Source organism: Leptodactylus fuscus, chromosome 3 (assembly GCF_031893055.1).
Source record: "Leptodactylus fuscus isolate aLepFus1 chromosome 3, aLepFus1.hap2, whole genome shotgun sequence".
In the NCBI taxonomy this organism is placed as follows: Eukaryota; Metazoa; Chordata; class Amphibia; order Anura; family Leptodactylidae; genus Leptodactylus; species Leptodactylus fuscus.
This window is the reverse complement of record NC_134267.1, coordinates 102850312-102873418: the sequence shown is the minus strand read 5'-3', so window position 1 is coordinate 102873418 and position 23107 is coordinate 102850312.

Below are 23107 nucleotides of genomic sequence, written 5' to 3'. Positions count from 1 at the left end.
CATATTTGCTTTACGGAGGCTGAAACTTCAGAGCAAGTAATTTAAATTAATTTTCTTGCATCTGGAAAAATCAAGCAACCAGGAAAACAGTTTTAATCTCAGAATCGGCAAATTGTGTATTAAGTTCATTATCCCATTCTCTCACACTTAGGGGGCATTCACACTTGCACCCGGTGTCCGCCCTGTGCCACTCTGCCAGGTTTCCTCAGCCAGACTTTGTGTCTAGCTGAAAAAAAACAGCTTCCCTGCGGAGAGGCCGTGGGCGGACACTGGCGGTCACTTCAAACACCCATTCAAATGAATGGATTTTAAAGCTGACCACCGGGTTTCTGTCCCATGTCCAGTTTCTTGGGGCTGAGACTGGAAACCCAGCGGAGTGGCACAGGACGGACACTGGATGCAAGTGTGAACATTCCCTTAGAAGCAGATGAAAGAACCAATACATTATTGCGGAAGAAAGTTTTAATGGTGGTCCAAAATGAGAGGGAATAAAGGAAGGAGATATCCCTGTTTAATTGGGAGTGTATGATCATGTTGCATTTTAGACCGTGGCTACTGCCTCTCAAAACATTGATCGAGTGGGCCATGAAAACCATGTATTGTCCTTGTCCATAATTGCTGCTCCACGTGTTTATGGTGGCATGCACCTTTCTCCAGACATTCAAGGAAAGGCCCACATTCTCTGACACATGGCTAGTTTTGGACAACTGTTCAATTTTACTGAAACCGAACAATTTGAGGTTTGAATTGGGCAAACTATAATAACCGCCTACTCCTAGACCCCAGAGTATAATAAGAGTAGGCCCGAGGGAGGTGTAAAAAATAAAAAAAACATTAACAATTACCTTCCCTCACCTCTTTGGGCCTCCTTGCCTCATGTTGATTTGTATATTCCTCCTCTTGAGGAATAGCAGTAGAGCAGATGTCTGGCACTCTTCTACAGTGTTGGCCAAAAGTATTGGCACCCCTGCAATTCTGTCAGATAACACTCATTTTCTTCCAGAAAATGATTGCAATCACAAATTCTTTGGCATTATTATCTTCATTTAATTCGTCTTCAATTGAAAACCACAAAAAGAATTATCAAAAAGCCAAATTGTATATAATTCCACACCAAACATAAAAAAGGGGGTGGATAAAAGTATTGGCACTGTTTGAAAAATCATGTGATGCTTCTCTAATTTGTGTAATTAACAGCATCTGTTACTTACCTGAGGCACCTAACAGGTGGTGGCAATAACTTAATCACACTTGCAGCCAGTTGAAATGTATTAAAGATGACTAAACCTCTGCCCCGTATCCTTGTGTGTACCACATTGAGCATGGAGAAAAGAAAGCAGACCAAAGAACTGTCTGAGAACTTGAGAAGCAAAATTGTGAGGAAGCATGAGCAATCTCAAGGCTACAAGTCCATCTCCAAAGACCTGAATGTTCCTGTTTCTACCGTGCGCAGTGTCATCAAGAAGTTTAAAACCCATGGCACTGTGGCTAACCTCCCTAGATGTGGACGGAAAAGAAAAATTGACGAGAGATTTCAACGCAAGATTGTGCGGATGGTGGATAAAGAACCTCGACTAACATCCTAACAAGTTCAAGCTGGGGCGGAGCCTGACCGCGAACCAAGATGGCCGCACTGTGAAAGAGCTCCATCACAACGGACCCTCTCAACTCCACAAAAAATCAACATTGAACGGGCAAACATGGGCAAACTTAGTAGAGATGGCTCTACAGACCCTCCGGGTACCCCGCGGAGATCAAAACAACAAGGTGACATGCAGCGTTACCTTAAAAAGAAGCCGATACCTTCTCCATCTGAAGCTTCTAAGATGGCGCCGCTCTCCCGCCGAGACGCTGAGCCGGAGGACGACTCAGACCCTGAAAGCCACACAGAAGGGAAGCACTCAGACGCAGGACTCCGTGAGTTTTTTCAAAAAACGCTATCTAAAGCTTTTTCTCCCATATTGAACGAGCTTAAAGAAATTAGAAGTGAGATGCAATTCCTTAGTGGCAAAGTGCAAGTACTTGAAGAGACTTACTCCTCTGTTAAAGAACATGCAGACTCTGTCTCAGATCAACTTCAGATCCACAGGGATTTTATAGACCGATCCCTAACCCTGGTCGAGGACCAGGAAAACAGAAATAGAAGGCGCAATATACGCATAAAGGGAGTACCTGAAACTTACACACCAGAGCAACTTCCCAAGATGGCGGCTGAACTATTTCAGGACCTACTAGGCCCAGAGAGAGCAGCTATGATAGTAGTGGAGCGCATTCACCGCGCCCTGCGCCCCAAGCCTAAACAAGGGGACCCCCCCAGAGACGTTTTGTGTGGATTATTATCTTTTTTGGATACTCAAGTGATACTTGCCGCTGCGAGAGAAAAAGAAAAAATTCTAATTGGTGACGCAGAAGTATTTCTCTACCAAGATATTGCGCCCTGCATATTGGCCAAGCGCAGATTGATGAGACCCCTGCTGGACATTCTGAGAAGTCGCAACATACAATACACCTGGCTCTATCCTTTCGGGATTGCTATTCTCACTGGTGGCAAAAGAATTGTCATACATACCCCAAAGGACTTACGCTCTATCTGGTCCCTTCTTAACATCGAGCCAATAGACATCCCATCCTGGCTACCTTCAGCTGATTGCAGCACTATACCCGAGATACCTTCACTATCTGTGGAACCGCGCCAATACCGGAACCGCTCGCCCAAAGCTAAAAAAGCTCTTTCTAAACTGAGACAGGCTCTTCTATAAGGACACTTACTCTTCTACTGGACTTTGTGAGTTAAACCACGCATAAGTTAAGAAATTTTGATATGGGTTCTTTTTGCTAGACATATCTGCTGTCCCACGAGTTATGTCCTTTTATATCATATAGTTACTGAATATGCCTAAGTTCAATGTTTAAACATGTTCATCACCTAGTTTAGTGTGGAGAGCGGAGGGTCACTCACCGATCGGGATTGACACTTCGCTCCTATTTTGTTCCTACATACAGTACTAATTTGTGGTATTGTTCATTAGTTCTATCTATTCGCTGTTTTGCTATTTTGTAGTGATACCAGCCCATTGCTTCTCAAATCATATAGAACATCCTTGATATTTACTATAGTATCAATTATCCCACCCCCCCACCCCCCCTATCTGTATCTTTGATATAAGTGAATTGTGCTTTCTCTCATAACACAGAGTAAAACAAAAATCATCATGGCCACGACGTCTACCAACAAAGACCGTGTCTTAACAATCACCACCTTTAATACTAAGGGTCTAAACTCCCCACATAAAAGACACTGGCTTATCCGACTCACCAAAAAACTACAGTCAGATGTTTTAATGTTACAAGAAACCCACTATAAAAGTGGAAATATACCCAAACCCCCTCGCTCTGGCTTCTCACAATGGTATTATTCTTGCTCACCTGACTCTGCTACTAAGGGTGTAGCAATTGTTATTAAAAATACTGTTCCTTTTGAGTTAACAGCGCAACTTTCAGACACTGAGGGGAGATACCTTTTCCTGAAAGGAAAATTAGAATCCAGAACTATAATTTTAGCCACACTATACTCCCCAAATCAAAAGCAAATACCATGGATGTCATCCGCGCTGCAAGACTTATCTCACTTTGCAGAAGGAGACCTTATCCTAGGAGGTGATTTAAATGTCACCTTAGACCCTGTTATAGATACTAGAGATGAGCGAACAGTGTTCTATCGAACTCATGTTCGATCGGATATTAGGCTGTTCGGCATGTTCGAATCGAATCGAACACCGCGTGGTAAAGTGCGCCATTACTCGATTCCCCTCCCACCTTCCCTGGCGCCTTTTTTGCTCCAATAACAGCGCAGGGTAGGTGGGACAGGAACTACGACACCGGTGACGTTGAAAAAAGTAGGCAAAACCCATTGGCTGCCGAAAACATGTGACCTCTAATTTAAAAGAACAGCGCCGCCCAGGTTCGCGTCATTCTGAGCTTGCAATTCACCGGGGACGGAGGTTTCCGTCCAGCTAGCTAGGGCTTAGATTCTGGGTAGGCAGGGACAGGCTAGGATAGGAAGGAGAAGACAACCAACAGCTCTTATAAGAGCTAAATTCCAGGGAGAAGCTTGTCAGTGTAACGTGGCACTGACGGGCTCAATCGCCGCAACCCAGCTTTCCCAGGATCCTGAATGGAATACACTGTCAGTGTATTCCCGTATACCCGATATATACCCCGATACCCGTTCCAACGGTGTGCCCCCCCACCTTCACCCCAGAAATACCCTGCAAGTCCCCTAGCAATAGAATTGGGGCTATATACACCCACAATTTTTACTACTGGTATACAGTGCCATTGTCTGACTGGGAATTCAAAGAATATATTGGGAATACAAATACCCTCATTTCTTGCTACTGCCATATAGTGCCAGTTTCTGACTGGTAATTCAAAGAATATATTGGGGTTACGTGCACCCACAATTTTTACTACTGGTATACAGTGCCATTGTCTGACTGGGAATTCAAAGAATATATTGGGAATACAAATACCCTCATTTCTTGCTACTGCCATATAGTTCCAGTGTCTGACTGGGAATTCAAAGAATATATTGGGGTTACGTGCACCCACAATTTTTACTACTGGTATACAGTGCCATTGTCTGACTGGGAATTCAAAGAGTATATTGGGAATACAAATACCCTCATTTCTTGCTACTGCCATATAGTGCCAGTTTCTGACTGGGAATTCAAAGAATATATTGGGGTTACGTGCACCCCCAATTTTTACTACTGGTATACAGTGCCATTGTCTGACTGGGAATTCAAAGAATATATTGGGGTTATAAATACCCTCATTTCTTGCTACTGCCATATAGTGCCAGTTTCTGACTGGTAATTCAAAGAATATATTGGGGTTACGTGCACCCACAATTTTTACTACTGGTATACAGTGCCATTGTCTGACTGGGAATTCAAAGAGTATATTGGGAATACAAATACCCTCATTTCTTGCTACTGCCATATAGTGCCAGTTTCTGACTGGTAATTCAAAGAATATATTGGGGTTACGTGCACCCACAATTTTTACTACTGGTATACAGTGCCATTGTCTGACTGGGAATTCAAAGAGTATATTGGGAATACAAATACCCTCATTTCTTGCTACTGCCATATAGTGCCAGTTTCTGACTGGGAATTCAAAGAATATATTGGGGTTACGTGCACCCACAATTTTTACTACTGGTATACAGTGCCATTGTCTGACTGGGAATACAAAGAATATATTGGGAATACAAATACCCTCATTTCTTGCTACTGCCATATAGTGCCAGTGTCTGACTGGTAATTCAAAGAATATATTGGGGTTACGTGCACCCACAATTTTTACTACTGGTATACAGTGCCATTGTCTGACTGGGAATTCAAAGAGTATATTGGGAATACAAATACCCTCATTTCTTGCTACTGCCATATAGTGCCAGTTTCTGACTGGTAATTCAAAGAATATATTGGGGTTACGTGCACCCACAATTTTTACTACTGGTATACAGTGCCATTGTCTGACTGGGAATTCAAAGAGTATATTGGGAATACAAATACCCTCATTTCTTGCTACTGCCATATAGTGCCAGTTTCTGACTGGGAATTCAAAGAATATATTGGGGTTACGTGCACCCACAATTTTTACTACTGGTATACAGTGCCATTGTCTGACTGGGAATTCAAAGAATATATTGGGGTTATAAATACCCTCATTTCTTGCTACTGCCATATAGTGCCAGTTTCTGACTGGTAATTCAAAGAATATATTGGGGTTACGTGCACCCACAATTTTTACTACTGGTATACAGTGCCATTGTCTGACTGGGAATTCAAAGAGTATATTGGGAATACAAATACCCTCATTTCTTGCTACTGCCATATAGTGCCAGTTTCTGACTGGTAATTCAAAGAATATATTGGGGTTACGTGCACCCACAATTTTTACTACTGGTATGCAGTGCCATTGTCTGACTGGGAATTCAAAGAGTATATTGGGAATACAAATACCCTCATTTCTTGCTACTGCCATATAGTGCCAGTTTCTGACTGGGAATTCAAAGAATATATTGGGGTTACGTGCACCCCCAATTTTTACTACTGGTATACAGTGCCATTGTCTGACTGGGAATTCAAAGAATATATTGGGGTTATAAATACCCTCATTTCTTGCTACTGCCATATAGTGCCAGTTTCTGACTGGTAATTCAAAGAATATATTGGGGTTACGTGCACCCACAATTTTTACTACTGGTATACAGTGCCATTGTCTGACTGGGAATTCAAAGAGTATATTGGGAATACAAATACCCTCATTTCTTGCTACTGCCATATAGTGCCAGTTTCTGACTGGTAATTCAAAGAATATATTGGGGTTACGTGCACCCACAATTTTTACTACTGGTATACAGTGCCATTGTCTGACTGGGAATTCAAAGAATATATTGGGAATACAAATACCCTCATTTCTTGCTACTGCCATATAGTGCCAGTGTCTGACTGGTAATTCAAAGAATATATTGGGGTTACGTGCACCCACAATTTTTACTACTGGTATACAGTGCCATTGTCTGACTGGGAATTCAAAGAGTATATTGGGAATACAAATACCCTCATTTCTTGCTACTGCCATATAGTGCCAGTTTCTGACTGGTAATTCAAAGAATATATTGGGGTTACGTGCACCCACAATTTTTACTACTGGTATACAGTGCCATTGTCTGACTGGGAATTCAAAGAGTATATTGGGAATACAAATACCCTCATTTCTTGCTACTGCCATATAGTGCCAGTTTCTGACTGGGAATTCAAAGAATATATTGGGGTTACGTGCACCCACAATTTTTACTACTGGTATACAGTGCCATTGTCTGACTGGGAATTCAAAGAATATATTGGGGTTATAAATACCCTCATTTCTTGCTACTGCCATATAGTGCCAGTTTCTGACTGGTAATTCAAAGAATATATTGGGGTTACGTGCACCCACAATTTTTACTACTGGTATACAGTGCCATTGTCTGACTGGGAATTCAAAGAGTATATTGGGAATACAAATACCCTCATTTCTTGCTACTGCCATATAGTGCCAGTTTCTGACTGGGAATTCAAAGAATATATTGGGGTTACGTGCACCCCCAATTTTTACTACTGGTATACAGTGCCATTGTCTGACTGGGAATTCAAAGAATATATTGGGGTTATAAATACCCTCATTTCTTGCTACTGCCATATAGTGCCAGTTTCTGACTGGTAATTCAAAGAATATATTGGGGTTACGTGCACCCACAATTTTTACTACTGGTATACAGTGCCATTGTCTGACTGGGAATTCAAAGAGTATATTGGGAATACAAATACCCTCATTTCTTGCTACTGCCATATAGTGCCAGTTTCTGACTGGGAATTCAAAGAATATATTGGGGTTACGTGCACCCACAATTTTTACTACTGGTATACAGTGCCATTGTCTGACTGGGAATTCAAAGAATATATTGGGGTTATAAATACCCTCATTTCTTGCTACTGCCATATAGTGCCAGTTTCTGACTGGTAATTCAAAGAATATATTGGGGTTACGTGCACCCACAATTTTTACTACTGGTATACAGTGCCATTGTCTGACTGGGAATTCAAAGAGTATATTGGGAATACAAATACCCTCATTTCTTGCTACTGCCATATAGTGCCAGTTTCTGACTGGGAATTCAAAGAATATATTGGGGTTACGTGCACCCACAATTTTTACTACTGGTATACAGTGCCATTGTCTGACTGGGAATTCAAAGAATATATTGGGAATACAAATACCCTCATTTCTTGCTACTGCCATATAGTGCCAGTGTCTGACTGGTAATTCAAAGAATATATTGGGGTTACGTGCACCCACAATTTTTACTACTGGTATACAGTGCCATTGTCTGACTGGGAATTCAAAGAGTATATTGGGAATACAAATACCCTCATTTCTTGCTACTGCCATATAGTGCCAGTTTCTGACTGGGAATTCAAAGAATATATTGGGGTTACGTGCACCCACAATTTTTACTACTGGTATACAGTGCCAATTTCTAACTAGGAATTCAAAATGCGCAAGGCTCCCGGAAAGGGACGTGGACGAGGCCGTGGGCGAGGTCGGGGGAATGGTTCTGGGGAGCAAGGTAGCAGTGAAGCCACAGGGCGTCCCGTGCCTACTCCTGTGGGGCAGCAAGCATTGCGCCACTCCACAGTGCCAGGGTTGCTTGCCACATTAACTAAACTGCAGGGTACAAACCTTAGTAGGCCCGAGAACCAGGAACAGGTCTTGCAATGGCTGTCAGAGAACGCTTACAGCACATTGTCCAGCAGCCAGTCAGACTCTGCCTCCTCTCCTCCTATTACCCAACAGTCTTGTCTTCCTTCCTCCCAAAATTCCGAAGCTTTACAGAACAATAACCCAAACTGTCCCTGCTCCCCAGAGCTGTTCTCCGCTCCTTTCATTGTCCCTCAACCTGCCTCTCCACGTCACGATTCCACGAACCTAACAGAGGAGCATCTGTGTCCAGATGCTCAAACACTAGAGTCTCCTCCATCTCCGTTCGATTTGGTGGTGGATGACCAGCAACCCACCCTCATCGACGATGATGTGACGCAGTTGCCGTCAGGGCATCCAGTTGACCGGCGCATTGTGCGGGAGGAGGAGATGAGACAGGAGTTGGAAGAGGAAGTGGTGGATGATGAGGACACTGACCCGACCTGGACAGGGGGGATGTCAAGCGGGGAAAGTAGTGTGGATGTTGAGGCAGGTGCAGCACCAAAAAGGGTAGCTAGAGGCAGAGGCAGAGGTCAGCAGCTTAGGCGAAGCCAGGCCACACCCGGAATCTCCCAAGATGTTCCAGTTCGTACCCAGCCCCGAAAAACTCCCACCTCGAGGGCACGTTTCTCGAAGGTGTGGAGTTTTTTCAAGGAATGCGCCGAGGACAGATATAGTGTTGTCTGCACAATTTGCCTCTCGAAATTGATTAGGGGCTCTGAGAAGAGCAACCTGTCCACCACTTCAATGCGCCGTCATTTGGAATCCAAGCACTGGAATCAGTGGCAGGCAGCAACGGCAGGACAAAGGCCGCCTGCCGTTCACGCCACTGCCACTGCCTCTGCCTCTGCCTCTGCCACTGCCACTGCTGACTGTGCTGGCGATGCACTCCAGAGGACGAGCCAGGACACCACTTCATCTGCCTCCGCCACTTTGTTGACTTCTACCTCATCCTCCCCTGGTCCTGTCTTATCTCCTTCTCCTGCACCATCAAAGGCACCATCAGGCGTTTCTTTACAACAACCCACCATCTCTCAGACATTGGAGCGGCGGCAGAAATACACTGCTAACCACCCACACGCGCAAGCCTTGAACGCCAACATCGCTAAACTGCTGGCCCAGGAGATGTTGGCGTTCCGGCTTGTTGAAACTCCCGCCTTCCTGGACCTGATGGCAACTGCGGCACCTCGCTATGCCGTCCCTAGCCGTCACTACTTCTCCCGGTGTGCCGTCCCCGCCTTGCACCAGCACGTGTCACTCAACATCAGGCGGGCCCTTAGTTCCGCGCTTTGCACAAAGGTCCACTTGACCACCGACGCGTGGACAAGTGCATGCGGACAGGGACGCTACATTTCACTGACGGCACACTGGGTGAATGTAGTTGAGGCTGGGACTGCTTCCCAAACTGGCCCGGTGTACCTCGTCTCCCCGCCTAACATTCCTGGCAGGGACACGAGAAGAACACCCCCCTCCTCCTCCTCCTCTACCGCCTCCTCCTCCGCCACCGCCTCCTCCTCCGCCACCGCCTCCTCCTCCGCTGTTAGATTGACCCCAGCTACGAGTTGGAAACGTTGCAGCACTGGCGTTGGTAGACGTCAGCAGGCTGTGCTGAAGCTGATCAGCTTGGGGGACAGACAGCACACTGCCTCCGAGGTGAGGGATGCCCTCCTCGATGAGACGGCAATATGGTTTGAGCCGCTGCACCTGGGCCCAGGCATGGTCGTTTGTGATAACGGCCGAAACCTGGTAGCAGCTCTGGAGCTTGCCGGACTCCAACATGTTCCATGCCTGGCCCACGTCTTCAACCTAGTGGTGCAACGTTTCCTAAAGAGCTACCCCAATGTTCCAGAGCTACTGGTGAAAGTGCGGCGCATGTGCGCCCACTTTCGCAAGTCGACAGTAGCCGCTGCTAGCTTAAAATCTCTCCAGCAACGCCTGCATGTGCCACAACACCGGCTTTTGTGCGACGTCCCCACACGCTGGAACTCAACGTTTCAGATGTTGAATAGAGTGGTTGAGCAGCAGAGACCTTTGATGGAATACCAGCTACAAAACCCTAGGGTGCCACAAAGTCAGCTGCCTCAGTTTCACATCCATGAGTGGCCATGGATGAGAGACCTTTGTGACATCCTACGGGTCTTTGAGGAGTCCACAAGGAGGGTGAGCTCTGAGGATGCGATGGTGAGCCTTACAATCCCGCTCTTGTGTGTTCTGAGAGAATCCCTGATTGACATCAGGGATAACTCAGATCACACAGAGGAGTTAGGGATAGCATCCGATCCGTCACAGCTGGAGAGTAGGTCCACACATCTGTCCGCTTCACTGCGTTTAATGGAGGAGGAGGAGGAGGAGGAGGAGGAAGAAGAGTTGTCCGATGATGTGATGGTGATACAGGAGGCTTCCGGGCAACTTCGAATCGTCCCATTGTTGCAGCGCGGATGGGTAGACATGGAGGATGAGGAGGAAATGGAGATTGAACTTTCCGGTGGGGCCAGAGGAGTCATGCCAACTAACACTGTGGCAGACATGGCTGAGTTCATGTTGGGGTGCTTTACAACCGACAAGCGTATTGTCAAAATCATGGAGGACAACCAGTACTGGATCTTTGCTATCCTTGACCCCCGGTATAAAAACAACATCTCGTCTTTTATTCCGGTAGAGGGGAGGGCCAATCGCATCAATGCTTGCCACAGGCAATTGGTGCAGAATATGATGGAGATGTTTCCAGCATGTGACGTTGGCGGCAGGGAGGGCAGTTCCTCCAGTAGGCAACCAAGTTCTCACCGGTCCACACAAACGAGGGGCACACTGTCTAAGGTCTGGGACACCTTGATGGCACCCCCTCGCCAAAGTGCCGCCACGGAGGGTCCTAGTGTCACCAGGCGTGAGAAGTATAGGCGCATGTTGCGGGAATACCTTTCCGACCACAGCCCTGTCCTCTCCGACCCCTCTGCGCCCTACACGTATTGGGTGTCGAAGTTGGACCTGTGGCTTGAACTTGCCCTATATGCCTTGGAGGTGCTGTCCTGTCCTGCCGCCAGCGTCCTATCTGAGAGGGTGTTCAGTGCAGCCGGTGGCATCATCACTGACAAGCGCACCCGTCTGTCAGCTGAGAGTGCCGACCGGCTCACTTTGATAAAAATGAACCACCACTGGATAGAGCCTTCATTTTTGTGCCCACCTGTGTAAAGCACCCCAACATGAAACTCCATGTCTGTACTCAACCTCTCCAATTCCTCCGCATCCTCATACTCATCCACCATAAGCGTTGCACAATTCTGCTAATACTAGGCTCCCTCCAACATGATTTCCCCCAACTCTGCTGGTTAGAGGCTCCCTCCACCCTGATTTCCACCAACTCTGCTGGTTAGAGGCTCCCTCCACCCTGCTTTCCCACAACTCTGCTGGTTAGAGGCTCCTTCCACCATGAATTTGCCCAAACTGGGCTGTTTAGAGGCTCCCTCCACCATGAATTGGTCCAAACTGGGTTTTTTAGAGGCTCCCTCCACCATGAATTGGTCCAAACTGGGCTGGTTAGAGGCTCCCTCCACCATGAATTGGTCCAAACTGGGCTGGTTAGAGGCTCCCTCCACCATGAATTGGTCCAAACTGGGCTGGTTAGAGGCTCCCTCCACCATGAATTGGTCCAAACTGGGGTGGTTAGAGGCTCCCTCCACCATTAATTGGTCCAAACTGGGCAGGTTAGAGGCTCCCTCCACCATTAATTGGTCCAAACTGGGCTGGTTAGAGGCTCCCTCCACAATTAATTGGTCCAAACTGGGCTAATTAGAGGCTCCCTCCACCATGAATTGGTCCAAACTGGGTTTTTTAGAGGCTCCCTCCACCATGAATTTGCCCAAACTGGGCTGTTTAGAGGCTCCCTCCACCATGAATTGGTCCAAACTGGGCTGGTTAGAGGCTCCCTCCACCATGAATTGGTCCAAACTGGGCTGGTTAGAGGCTCCCTCCACCATGAATTTCCCAAAACTTGGCTGTTTAGAGGCTCCCTCCACCATTAATTGGTCCAAACTGGGCTGGTTAGAGGCTCCCTCCACCATGAATTTGCCCAAACTGGGCTGTTTAGAGGCTCCCTCCACCATGAATTTGCCCAAACTGGGCTGGTTAGAGGCTCCCTCCACCATGAATTTCCCAAAACTTGGCTGTTTAGAGGCTCCCTCCACCATTAATTGGTCCAAACTGGGCTGGTTAGAGGCTCCCTCCACCATGAATTTGCCCAAACTGGGCTGTTTAGAGGCTCCCTCCACCATGAATTTGCCCAAACTGGGCTGGTTAGAGGCTCCCTCCACCATGAATTGGTCCAAACTGGGCTGGTTAGAGGCTCCCTCCACCATGAATTTGCCCAAACTGGGCTGTTTAGAGGCTCCCTCCACCATGAATTTGCCCAAACTGGGCTGGTTAGAGGCTCCCTCCACCATGAATTGGTCCAAACGGGTTTTTAGAGGCTCCCTTCACCATGAATTGGTCCAAACTTGGCTGTTTAGAGGCTCCCTCCACCATGAATTGGTCCAAACTGGGGTGGTTAGAGGCTCCCTCCACCATGAATTTGCCCAAACTGGGCTGTTTAGAGGCTCCCTCCACCATGAATTGGTCCAAACTGGGTTTTTTAGAGGCTCCCTCCACCGTGAATTGGTCCAAACTGGGCTGGTTAGAGGCTCCCTCCACCATGAATTGGTCCAAACTGGGGTGGTTAGAGGCTCCCTCCACCATTAATTGGTCCAAACTGGGCTGGTTAGAGGCTCCCTCCACCATTAATTGGTCCAAACTGGGCTGGTTAGAGGCTCCCTCCACCATGAATTTGCCCAAACTGGGCTGGTTAGAGGCTCCCTCCACCATGAATTGGTCCAAACTGGGGTTTTTAGAGGCTCCCTCCACCATGAATTGGTCCAAACGGGTTTTTAGAGGCTCCCTTCACCATGAATTGGTCCAAACTTGGCTGTTTAGAGGCTCCCTCCACCATGAATTGGTCCAAACTGGGGTGGTTAGAGGCTCCCTCCACCATTAATTGGTCCAAACTTGGCTGGTTAGAGGCTCCCTCCACAATTAATTGGTCCAAACTGGGCTAATTAGAGGCTCCCTCCACCATGAATTGGTCCAAACTGGGTTTTTTAGAGGCTCCCTCCACCATGAATTTGCCCAAACTGGGCTGTTTAGAGGCTCCCTCCACCATGAATTGGTCCAAACTGGGCTGGTTAGAGGCTCCCTCCACCATGAATTGGTCCAAACTGGGGTTTTTAGAGGCTCCCTCCACCATGAATTGGTCCAAACGGGTTTTTAGAGGCTCCCTTCACCATGAATTGGTCCAAACTTGGCTGTTTAGAGGCTCCCTCCACCATGAATTGGTCCAAACTGGGGTGGTTAGAGGCTCCCTCCACCATGAATTTGCCCAAACTGGGCTGTTTAGAGGCTCCCTCCACCATGAATTGGTCCAAACTGGGTTTTTTAGAGGCTCCCTCCACCATGAATTGGTCCAAACTGGGCTGGTTAGAGGCTCCCTCCACCATGAATTGGTCCAAACTGGGGTGGTTAGAGGCTCCCTCCACCATTAATTGGTCCAAACTGGGCTGGTTAGAGGCTCCCTCCACCATTAATTGGTCCAAACTGGGCTGGTTAGAGGCTCCCTCCACCATGAATTTGCCCAAACTGGGCTGGTTAGAGGCTCCCTCCACCATGAATTGGTCCAAACTGGGGTTTTTAGAGGCTCCCTCCACCATGAATTGGTCCAAACTGGGGTTTTTAGAGTCTCCCTCCACCATGAATTGGTCCAAACTGGGGTTTTTAGAGGCTCCCTCCACCATGAATTTGCCCAAACTCTGCTGGTTAGAGGCTCAATCCACCCTGATTTTCAAAACAAATGTTGGTGCCAACCTCAACTTACTACAAGGGCCAAATTCACTGCTGGTGACAAGCTCTCCTCACTGCAAGTGCCAAATACACATGTTTCAAGGTGTTTTCCTACTGTCAGAGAGGTGGTATTGAGTGTGTAAAGTGTGTAGTTGTTAGGCTGTGATGTTGGGGTAATAGAGGGTCTTTGGTGTGTTAGATGCCCCCAGACATGCTTCCCCTGCTGTCCCAGTGTCATTCCAGAGGTGTTGGCATCATTTCCTGGGGTGTCATAGTGGACTTGGTGACCCTCCAGACACGGATTTGGGTTTCCCCCTTAACGAGTATCTGTTCCCCATAGACTATAATGGGGTTCGAAACCCGTTCGAACACACGAACATTGAGCGGCTGTTCGAATCGAATTTCGAACCTCGAACATTTTAGTGTTCGCTCATCTCTAATAGATACATCTCAAGGTAAATCAGCAACTTCTCAGAAAGCATTGAGTCATATTCATGGTAAACTTCAATCAATGAAGTTAGTAGACACCTGGAGAATTTTCAGACCCACAGAAAGAGATTACACTTTCTACTCCAACCCACATTCGTCATACCAACGCCTAGACTATATACTGTGTTCTTTCCCACTTGCCAAATTAATTCGAACCTCGGATATTGGAGTTATTGGCATATCAGATCACGCCCCAGTCACCACAGTTTTCCGTATTCCTGAACTCTCTCCTAGACAATGGTCTTGGCGTTTAAACGAAATCATACTAGACGACCCACAAACAACTCAATACTTAGCAGAAGAACTGGAATCTTATTTCATTAGAAACGACACACCTGAAATTACCCCAGCCTTACTGTGGGAGTCCCACAAACCTTTTATAAGAGGCCTACTCATCTCTAAAGCATCTGCCTTACGGAAAAATAGACAAAAAGAGATAGACTCGTTGCTAGCCCAAATAGCAACGCTTGAGAAAATTCACAAATTCCAGAAACTTAAGTCCGCACACGCAGATTTAATTACGCTTCGAGAAAAACTCAAATCTATCCTAAACTATGCAGCAGGCAAACAAATCCTTTATTCAAAATTAAGATTATATGCTCATGGCAATAAAGGGAGTAAAATTATGTCCAAGCTGATAAAGAAAGAAAAGGCAAAATCCCTCATAACAGCAATTAAAAACTCAGAAGGTAAAATTGATAGAGAAACTGAGCAAATAGCCAAATCCTTTCACTCTTTCTATACTCAACTTTATAATTTAAACACAGATTCTTCCCCAGAGCAGAATACCAGACTTAAAGAAAAAATAGAAACATTCTTCTCCAAAATCTCGATACCTAAAATCTCAAATGACAGAGCGCAGGAGCTATTAATTCCTATTACGCAAGAAGAAGTCAAAAAAGTGATACAATCCTTTCCCCCAGGAAAATGTCCAGGACCAGATGGTCTTCCATTGACCTACTTCCTGAAGTTCCAAAACCAACTATTACCACATCTCACATCCTTTTGCAATTCACTATTTAATGGAAAGCCGATGCCTAGACAAACTCAAGAGGCATATATATCTCTCATACATAAACCAGGAAAAGACCCACTGGAATGTTCAAGTTATAGGCCTATTTCATTGCTCAATCTAGACTTGAAAATTTGGGCAAAACTGCTCGCTTTAAGAATATGTACTTTACTTCCTACAATACTAAGTGATGAGCAAGTGGGATTTGTAAAATCCAGAGAAGGCAAGGAAAACACTACACGCCTTCTACATATTCTCACCTTAGTCAAAAAGCTAAAGAAACCACTGCTCCTTCTCAGCGTAGACGGTGAGAAGGCATTTGACCGAGTCAACTGGAATTTCATGTATGTCACCCTAAGAAATTTTAACTTCCCCCAACAATTTGTATCTGCAATTCAAACGCTGTATTCCCAACCACATGCCAGATTAAAAGTTAATAATTCCCTTTCTGACTATTTTAGTATAACAAATGGCACACGCCAGGGCTGCCCCCTTTCCCCATCACTCTTTATCCTCACCCTTGAAGTCCTTCTCCTAGCAGTAAGGGCCCCTTCACACGGCGTATACGCTCACTGCTTTGGAGCGTGTAAACGTTCCGTAGCAGCGGCGTCTAAAAGCAGATCGCATTGATTTCTATGGGAGCCGGCATACGCGCGCTCGCCATAGAAATGAATGGGCTGCTTTTTCCATTCATTTCTATGGGGAGCGCGCGTCTGCCAGCTCCCATAGAAATCAATGGGAAGTGCTTTAGACGCCGCTGCTACGGAACGTTTACACGCTCCAAAGCGGTGAGCTATACGCCGTGTGAAGGGGCCCTAAGACAAAACCAACAAATTAGAGGTTTTGAACATGACGATGTTAAAATTCAAGCACTTGCTTTTGCAGATGACATTTTATTCCTCTTATCTAATCCAGAAACCGGTTTAAAGGCCCTTACTGACATCATTGCAGACTACAGTGTAGTATCAAATTATAAAATGAATGTCTCTAAATCTGAGATTCTAAATATATCCTTTCCACCAGAAGTAGTACAAAAGCTCAAAACTAATTCTCCCTTTCTCTGGAAGGCCGACTCAATTAAATATTTAGGAGTGCATATTGTACCTAAGATCAAAGACATATATGGGGCTAACTTTGAACCCCTGCTAAAAGAAGTCAAAAAACTCCTTGCAGACTACGACTTACCTTTTATATCCTGGATGGGTAGACGAAATCTCCTCCAAACATACATTATACCAAAAATATTGTATACACTACAGATGCTTCCTATTTCCCTCCCAAACCCTTTCTTTTCAACCCTTAAAAGATGCTTCACAAAATTTCTATGGAGAGGAAAACCCCCTAGAATAAGTTACAGTTTTCTTACTAGGAACAAAAAAGACGGAGGCATAGCCATACCTGATGTAACGTTATACTACCAGGCCATCCAGCTGTCAAGATGGATGACATATGTAAGACCAATAGTCTCAAACTCCCTGTCAAAGTTAGTGAAAGCGCAACATGGTGAGTCCTTGCAGAAGAAACTCTGGTTCCCAGATCAGAAGAAACTTCAGCAACAAGATTTTGACCCACTTCTTAAGGGACCAAGCGAAATCTGGCTTCAGCATAAACATACTCTATCACCAGAACTCTCACCAGTGGGACCAGCAATACTGCTGCCCATGTTTGTTCACACTAACAAATCCCCACACCCAGAGCCCTGGTCACACCTCGACCCACTACTGATAAGGGACCTTTTCCGAAACAATAGCCCCATTCCTTGGGAAGACATCAAAACTAAATTGATCACTAGGAAAACGAACTTTATGCATAAACTACAATATCAATCAGCCATTACTACGCTACTGAGAAAGAACACACGCTTAAGACCACTCACATTTTTTGAAAAGCAATTAATATCAGACCTACCAGCCTCAAGAAAAATTTCAGTTTGCAAAAACATATTGATGGACACGAAGCAGTTGAACACCCCATCTTATATTTACTCATGGGAAAAAGATCTTAATATTTCTTTATCTGAAAATGATGTTGCAAACATACTCAAAAACTCACATGGCTTTTCAACCTGTGTCCGCCTGCAAGAAATTCATTACAAAACTTTAACACGATGGTATAGGTCGCCAAATTGGCTGGCACAACGTAAGCTCTCAGAATCTAATCTCTGCTGGAGATGTAAAACCCAACCTGGCACACAGGAACATATTTGGTGGTCTTGCGCTAGTATCAAAAAATACTGGTCTTCAATTCAAAAATATATTTCCAAAGTTGTGAAAAAGAAGATAGACCTCTCACCAAGTGAAATACTACTCTCTACTCCAACCTCTTCATACATTCCGACAAAGTCCAACCTTGTCACACTATTACTCGAAGCTGCAAAATCTTTCATACCACTCTACTGGTTACAGGAAGAAACACCACCAGTACAGCTGTGGATAGAAAAGTCTTTCCAAATTGCGAGGTTCGAAGAACTCATTAGCTGGAGAGAGCGCAGACACGACAGTTATCTTAAAATCTGGTCCCCATGGTGGCGATTTCACTCATCAAAATAAGTCAGACCTACCGCTGGTAAATTCAGTATAAACAGTCAGAGATACCCTATCCATTCCCCCACCCATACCATCCCCCCACCTTTACCCCCCCCTTTTTTCTTTTCTCATTCTAGATCAGTTTTTTATCCCCTAGAGAAGCAAAGAGAACAACATTATCCCTTTTCATCTACAAAATGGTTGTGAATAAATAACTCCTATTAAACAAATTCTAACTTTTTGTAACATTTAACAGACACCTCATTTGTCAGTTAATCCACTTTGTAACTAATCTTTGTTTGTTACATGTACATGTCATGAGAACAGTGTTTCATATGTATATGTTGTAAAATGAAAAACTTAATAAAATCAGAATTGAAAAAAAAAAAAAAAAAAAGTTCAAGCTGCCCTGCAGTCCGAGGGTACAACAGTGTCAACCCGTACTATCCGTCGGCGTCTGAATGAAAAGGGACTGTATGGTAGGATACCCAGGAAGACCCCACTTCTTACCCAGAGACATAAAAAAGCCAGGCTGGAGTTTGCCAAAACTTACTTGAGAAAGCCAAAAACGTTTTGGAAGAATGTTCTCTGGTCAGATGAGACAAAAGTAGAGCTTTTTGGGAAAAGGCATCAACATAGAGTTTACAGGAAAAAAAAGAGGCCTCAAAGAAAAGAACACGGTCCCTACAGTCAAACATGGCGGAGGTTCCCTGATGTTTTGGGGTTGCTTTGCTGCCTCTGGCACTGGACTGCTTAACCATGTGCATGGCATTATGAAGTCTGAAGACTACCAACAAATTTTGCAGCATAATGTAGGGCCCAGTGTGAGAAAGTTGGGTCTCCCTCAGAGGTCATGGGTCTTCCAGCAGGACAATGACCCAAAACACACTTCATAAAGCACTAGAAAATGGTTTGAGAGAAAGCACTGGAGACTTCTAAAGTGGCCAGCAATGAGTCCAGACCTGAATCCCATAGAACACCTGTGGAGACATCTCAAAATGGCAGTTTGGAGAAGGCCCCCTTCACATTTCAGGGACCTGGAGCAGTTTGCCAAAGAAGAATGGTCTAAAATTCCAGCAGAGCATTGTAAGAAACTCATTGATGGTTATCGGAAGCGGTTGTTCACAGTTATTTTGTCTAAAGGTTGTGCTACCAAGCAATAGGCTGAGGGGGCCAATACTTTTGTCCGGCCCATTTTTGGAGTTTTGTGTAAAATGATCAATGATTTGACTTTTTTTAAATTCTCTTTTGTGTTTTTTCATTGTAAGCAAAATAAATGAAGATATTAATACCAAAGAGTTTGTGCTTGCAATCATTTTCTGGAAGAACATGAGTATTATCTGACAGAATTGCCGGGGTGCCAATACTTTTGGCCAACACTGTATGACATTATGTATCTGAAGGAGGGAGAAACAGATTGCCGAATGCCACAAGGAGGAGATGAGCATGTTTAGTTTCAGGAGCCAGCAGCAACAGAAGTGGAAACTTATCTGCTACCATTACCAGTGCCACCATCCTTACCCTGCGAGCTTCCCCTAGATCCATACCTGCACAATTGCTGGATTTGTTACTATCACCACTTCTGCTACCCTTATCATCTAATGTCACCTTGTCACTCGGACAGGTCCTGTCCACAAAAGAATCATCATCAGTAGTATCATCTTCATGTTTCCCACTCTTTTCTGACACATCATGGCCATGCACAACCTCAGAATTTCCATCTACAGATTTCCCATTAGCTTCCCTACCAGAATGACTACCATAGTACCACACCCCTCGAGTTTCTTCATCCCCTTCCCTCTGCCTATTTCCTGCCCTGTTTTTTCAAATAAAGAAATTATTAAATTTTTTTTGTAGATTAACAACACTTCGTCACGCTGTGTATTTGGTGAGCAGAGCAGAAAATAAAAACCCTTTTTTCCAGATTAGCCAGGGCTAAAAAAAAAATATGCTTAACCACTTCAGTACTGGGCCAATTTCTGGTCCAGGAACAGACACATTTCAGGTTTTTTTGTACGTGAGGTTTTGAGGGCTGTAACACTTTTATCATATGTGTCATTCAACTAATTTGTGCATCTTCTTTTTGGTGACACATAGGGCTTTATTTATATGTTGTTTTTATTTTTGCATGCTTAATTTTCTTATATCTGGTAAAATATAAACAAAATAGGAGGGAAATCGTGTCTGTTTTTCACTTTTCTTTTTTTAATTTAATTAAACACAAAGTGTTACTAAAAACAACTTTATACGGGAGCCTTCACACGGAGTTTACGTTTCGCTCATTCTGAACGTAAACTCGTTCAGAGTGAGTGGGGTTAAAACAGATCTCATTGATTTCTATGGGTGCCAGCATATGCTCACTCCCCATTGAAATCAATGGGAGGCTTTTTTACCTATTGCTTTCAATGTGATACACGCGCGTTGCTGAGTTCTGCTTGGATGTACCAGTATGTCCTGGCAGAATAAAGCAACCACCTTCTGGACATATACAGTGGGGCAAAAAAGTATTTAGTCAGTCACCAATAGTGCAAGTTCCACCACTTAAAAAGATGAGAGGCGTCTGTAATTTACATCATAGGTAGACCTCAACTATGAGAGACAAAATGAGAAAACAAATCCAGAAAATCACATTGTCTGATTTTGTAAGAATTTTTTTTTTCAAATTATGGTGGAAAATAAGTATTTGGTCACCTACAAACAATCAAGATTTCTGGCTCTCACAGACCTGTAACTTCTTCTTTAAGAGTCTCCTCTTTCCTCCACTCATTACCTGTAGTAATGGCACCTGTTTAAACTTGTTATCAGTATAAAAAGACACCTTTGCACACCCTCAAACAGTCAGACTCCAAACTCCACTATGGTGAAGACCAAAGAGCTGTCAAAGGACACCAGAAACAAAATTGTAGCCCTGCACCACGCTGGGAAGACTGAGTCTGCAATAGGCAACAGCTTGGATTGAAGAAATCAACTGTGGGAGCAATAATTAGAAAATGGAAGACATACAAGACCACTGATAATCTCCCTCGATCTGGGGCTCCACGCAAAATCTCACCCCGTGGGGTCAAAATGATCACAAGAACGGTGAGCAAAAATCCCAGAACCACGCGGGGGGACCTAGTGAATGAACTGCAGAGAGCTGGGACCAATGTAACAAAGCCTACCATCAGTAACACACTACGCCGTCAGGGACTCAGATCCTGCAGTGCCAGATGTGTCCCACTGCTTAAGCCAGTACATGTCCGGGCCCGTCTGAAGTTTGCTAGAGAGCATTTGGATGATCCAGAAGAGTATTGGGAGAATGTCCTATGGTCTGATGAAACCAAACTGGAACTGTTTGGTAGAAACACAACTTTTCGTGTTTGGAGGAAAAAGAATACTGAGTTGCATCCATCAAACACCATACCTACTGTAAAGCATGGGGGTGAAACATCATGATTTGGGGCTGTTTCTCTGCAAAGGGGCCAGGATGACTGATCCGGGTACATGAAAGAATGAATGGGGCCATGTATCGTGAGATTTTGAGTGCAAACCTCCTTCCATCAGCAAGGGCATTGAAGATGAAACGTGGCTGGGTCTTTCAACATGACAATGATCCAAAGCACACCGCCAGGGCAACGAAGGAGTGGCTTTGTAAGAAGCATTTCAAGGTCCTGGAGTGGCCTAGCCAGTCTCCAGATCTCAACCCTATAGAAAACCTTTGGAGGGAGTTGAAAGTCTGTGTTGCCAAGCGACAGCCCCAAAACATCACTGCTCTAGAGGAGATCTGCATGGAGGAATGGGCCAACATACCAACAACAGTGTGTGCCAACCTTGTGAAGACTTACAGAAAACGTTTGACCTTTGTCATTGCCAACAAAGGATATATAACAAAGTATTGAGATGAAATTTTGTTACTGACCAAATACTTATTTTCCACCATAATTTGAAAATAAATTCTTACAAAATCAGACAATGTGATTTTCTGGATTTGTTTTCTCATTTTGTCTCTTATAGTTAAGGTCTACCTATGATGTAAATTACAGACGCCTCTCATCTTTTTAAGTGGTGGAACTTGCACTATTGGTGACTGACTAAATACTTTTTTGCCCCACTGTATACCTAATGGGTGGTCCAGAAGTGGTTAAATAACATAGCTTTTTTCGGACTAGCACAGGCTAGACTGTAGATTAGCTGAGCAACAAAGTTTTATAATAAAATTACGCACACTAGACTATATATTGGAGAAACACAACAACAAAAAAAACCTTAAAAATGAAGATTCTTTTTATAGATTAGGGGAGGCTGCAGTATTGTACAGTGTATGTGAAAAGCAAAGAAATGCTTTAGAAATTATTTGTCTTATAGATAATGAACCGTCACTCGGTGTGTGTGACTGGTGCCCGAAAAAGGCTTCTCACGGCCATCACAAACAATAAAAAAGAATTTCTGGCATTCAAATTAAGCATATCATTTGAGTGCCGGAAATTCTTTTTTATTATTAGAAATTATTTGAATATTTTTTTTAATATTAACAACACTCCATCACACTGTGTATTTGATGAGCAGAGCAGAAAAAAAAACTTTTATTAACAATTTTTTTTTTTTAAAGTTTGCACAAGCTAGACTGTATATTGGCTGAACAATAAAAAAAGTTACCGTAATAGTCACATTAATATTGCAAAAACGCTCACAAAATGGACACATTTTTATTTCAGATTTTGAATTTATGTCTGAAATAAATATTGGCACATAATTCCAATGCCTTTAATCCTTTAGCTATCTAACATTTCAGCTTTAAACCAGTAACGTGTAGACAAGCAGAGGGAAAATTGTAGATGACAGGTATCTTCCACTGAGATGGTTGGTGTCTTCAAGGTGACTGGCTGGAGTATGGATCCAGGATTTAGGAGTTGTTGCAAACCCGGGA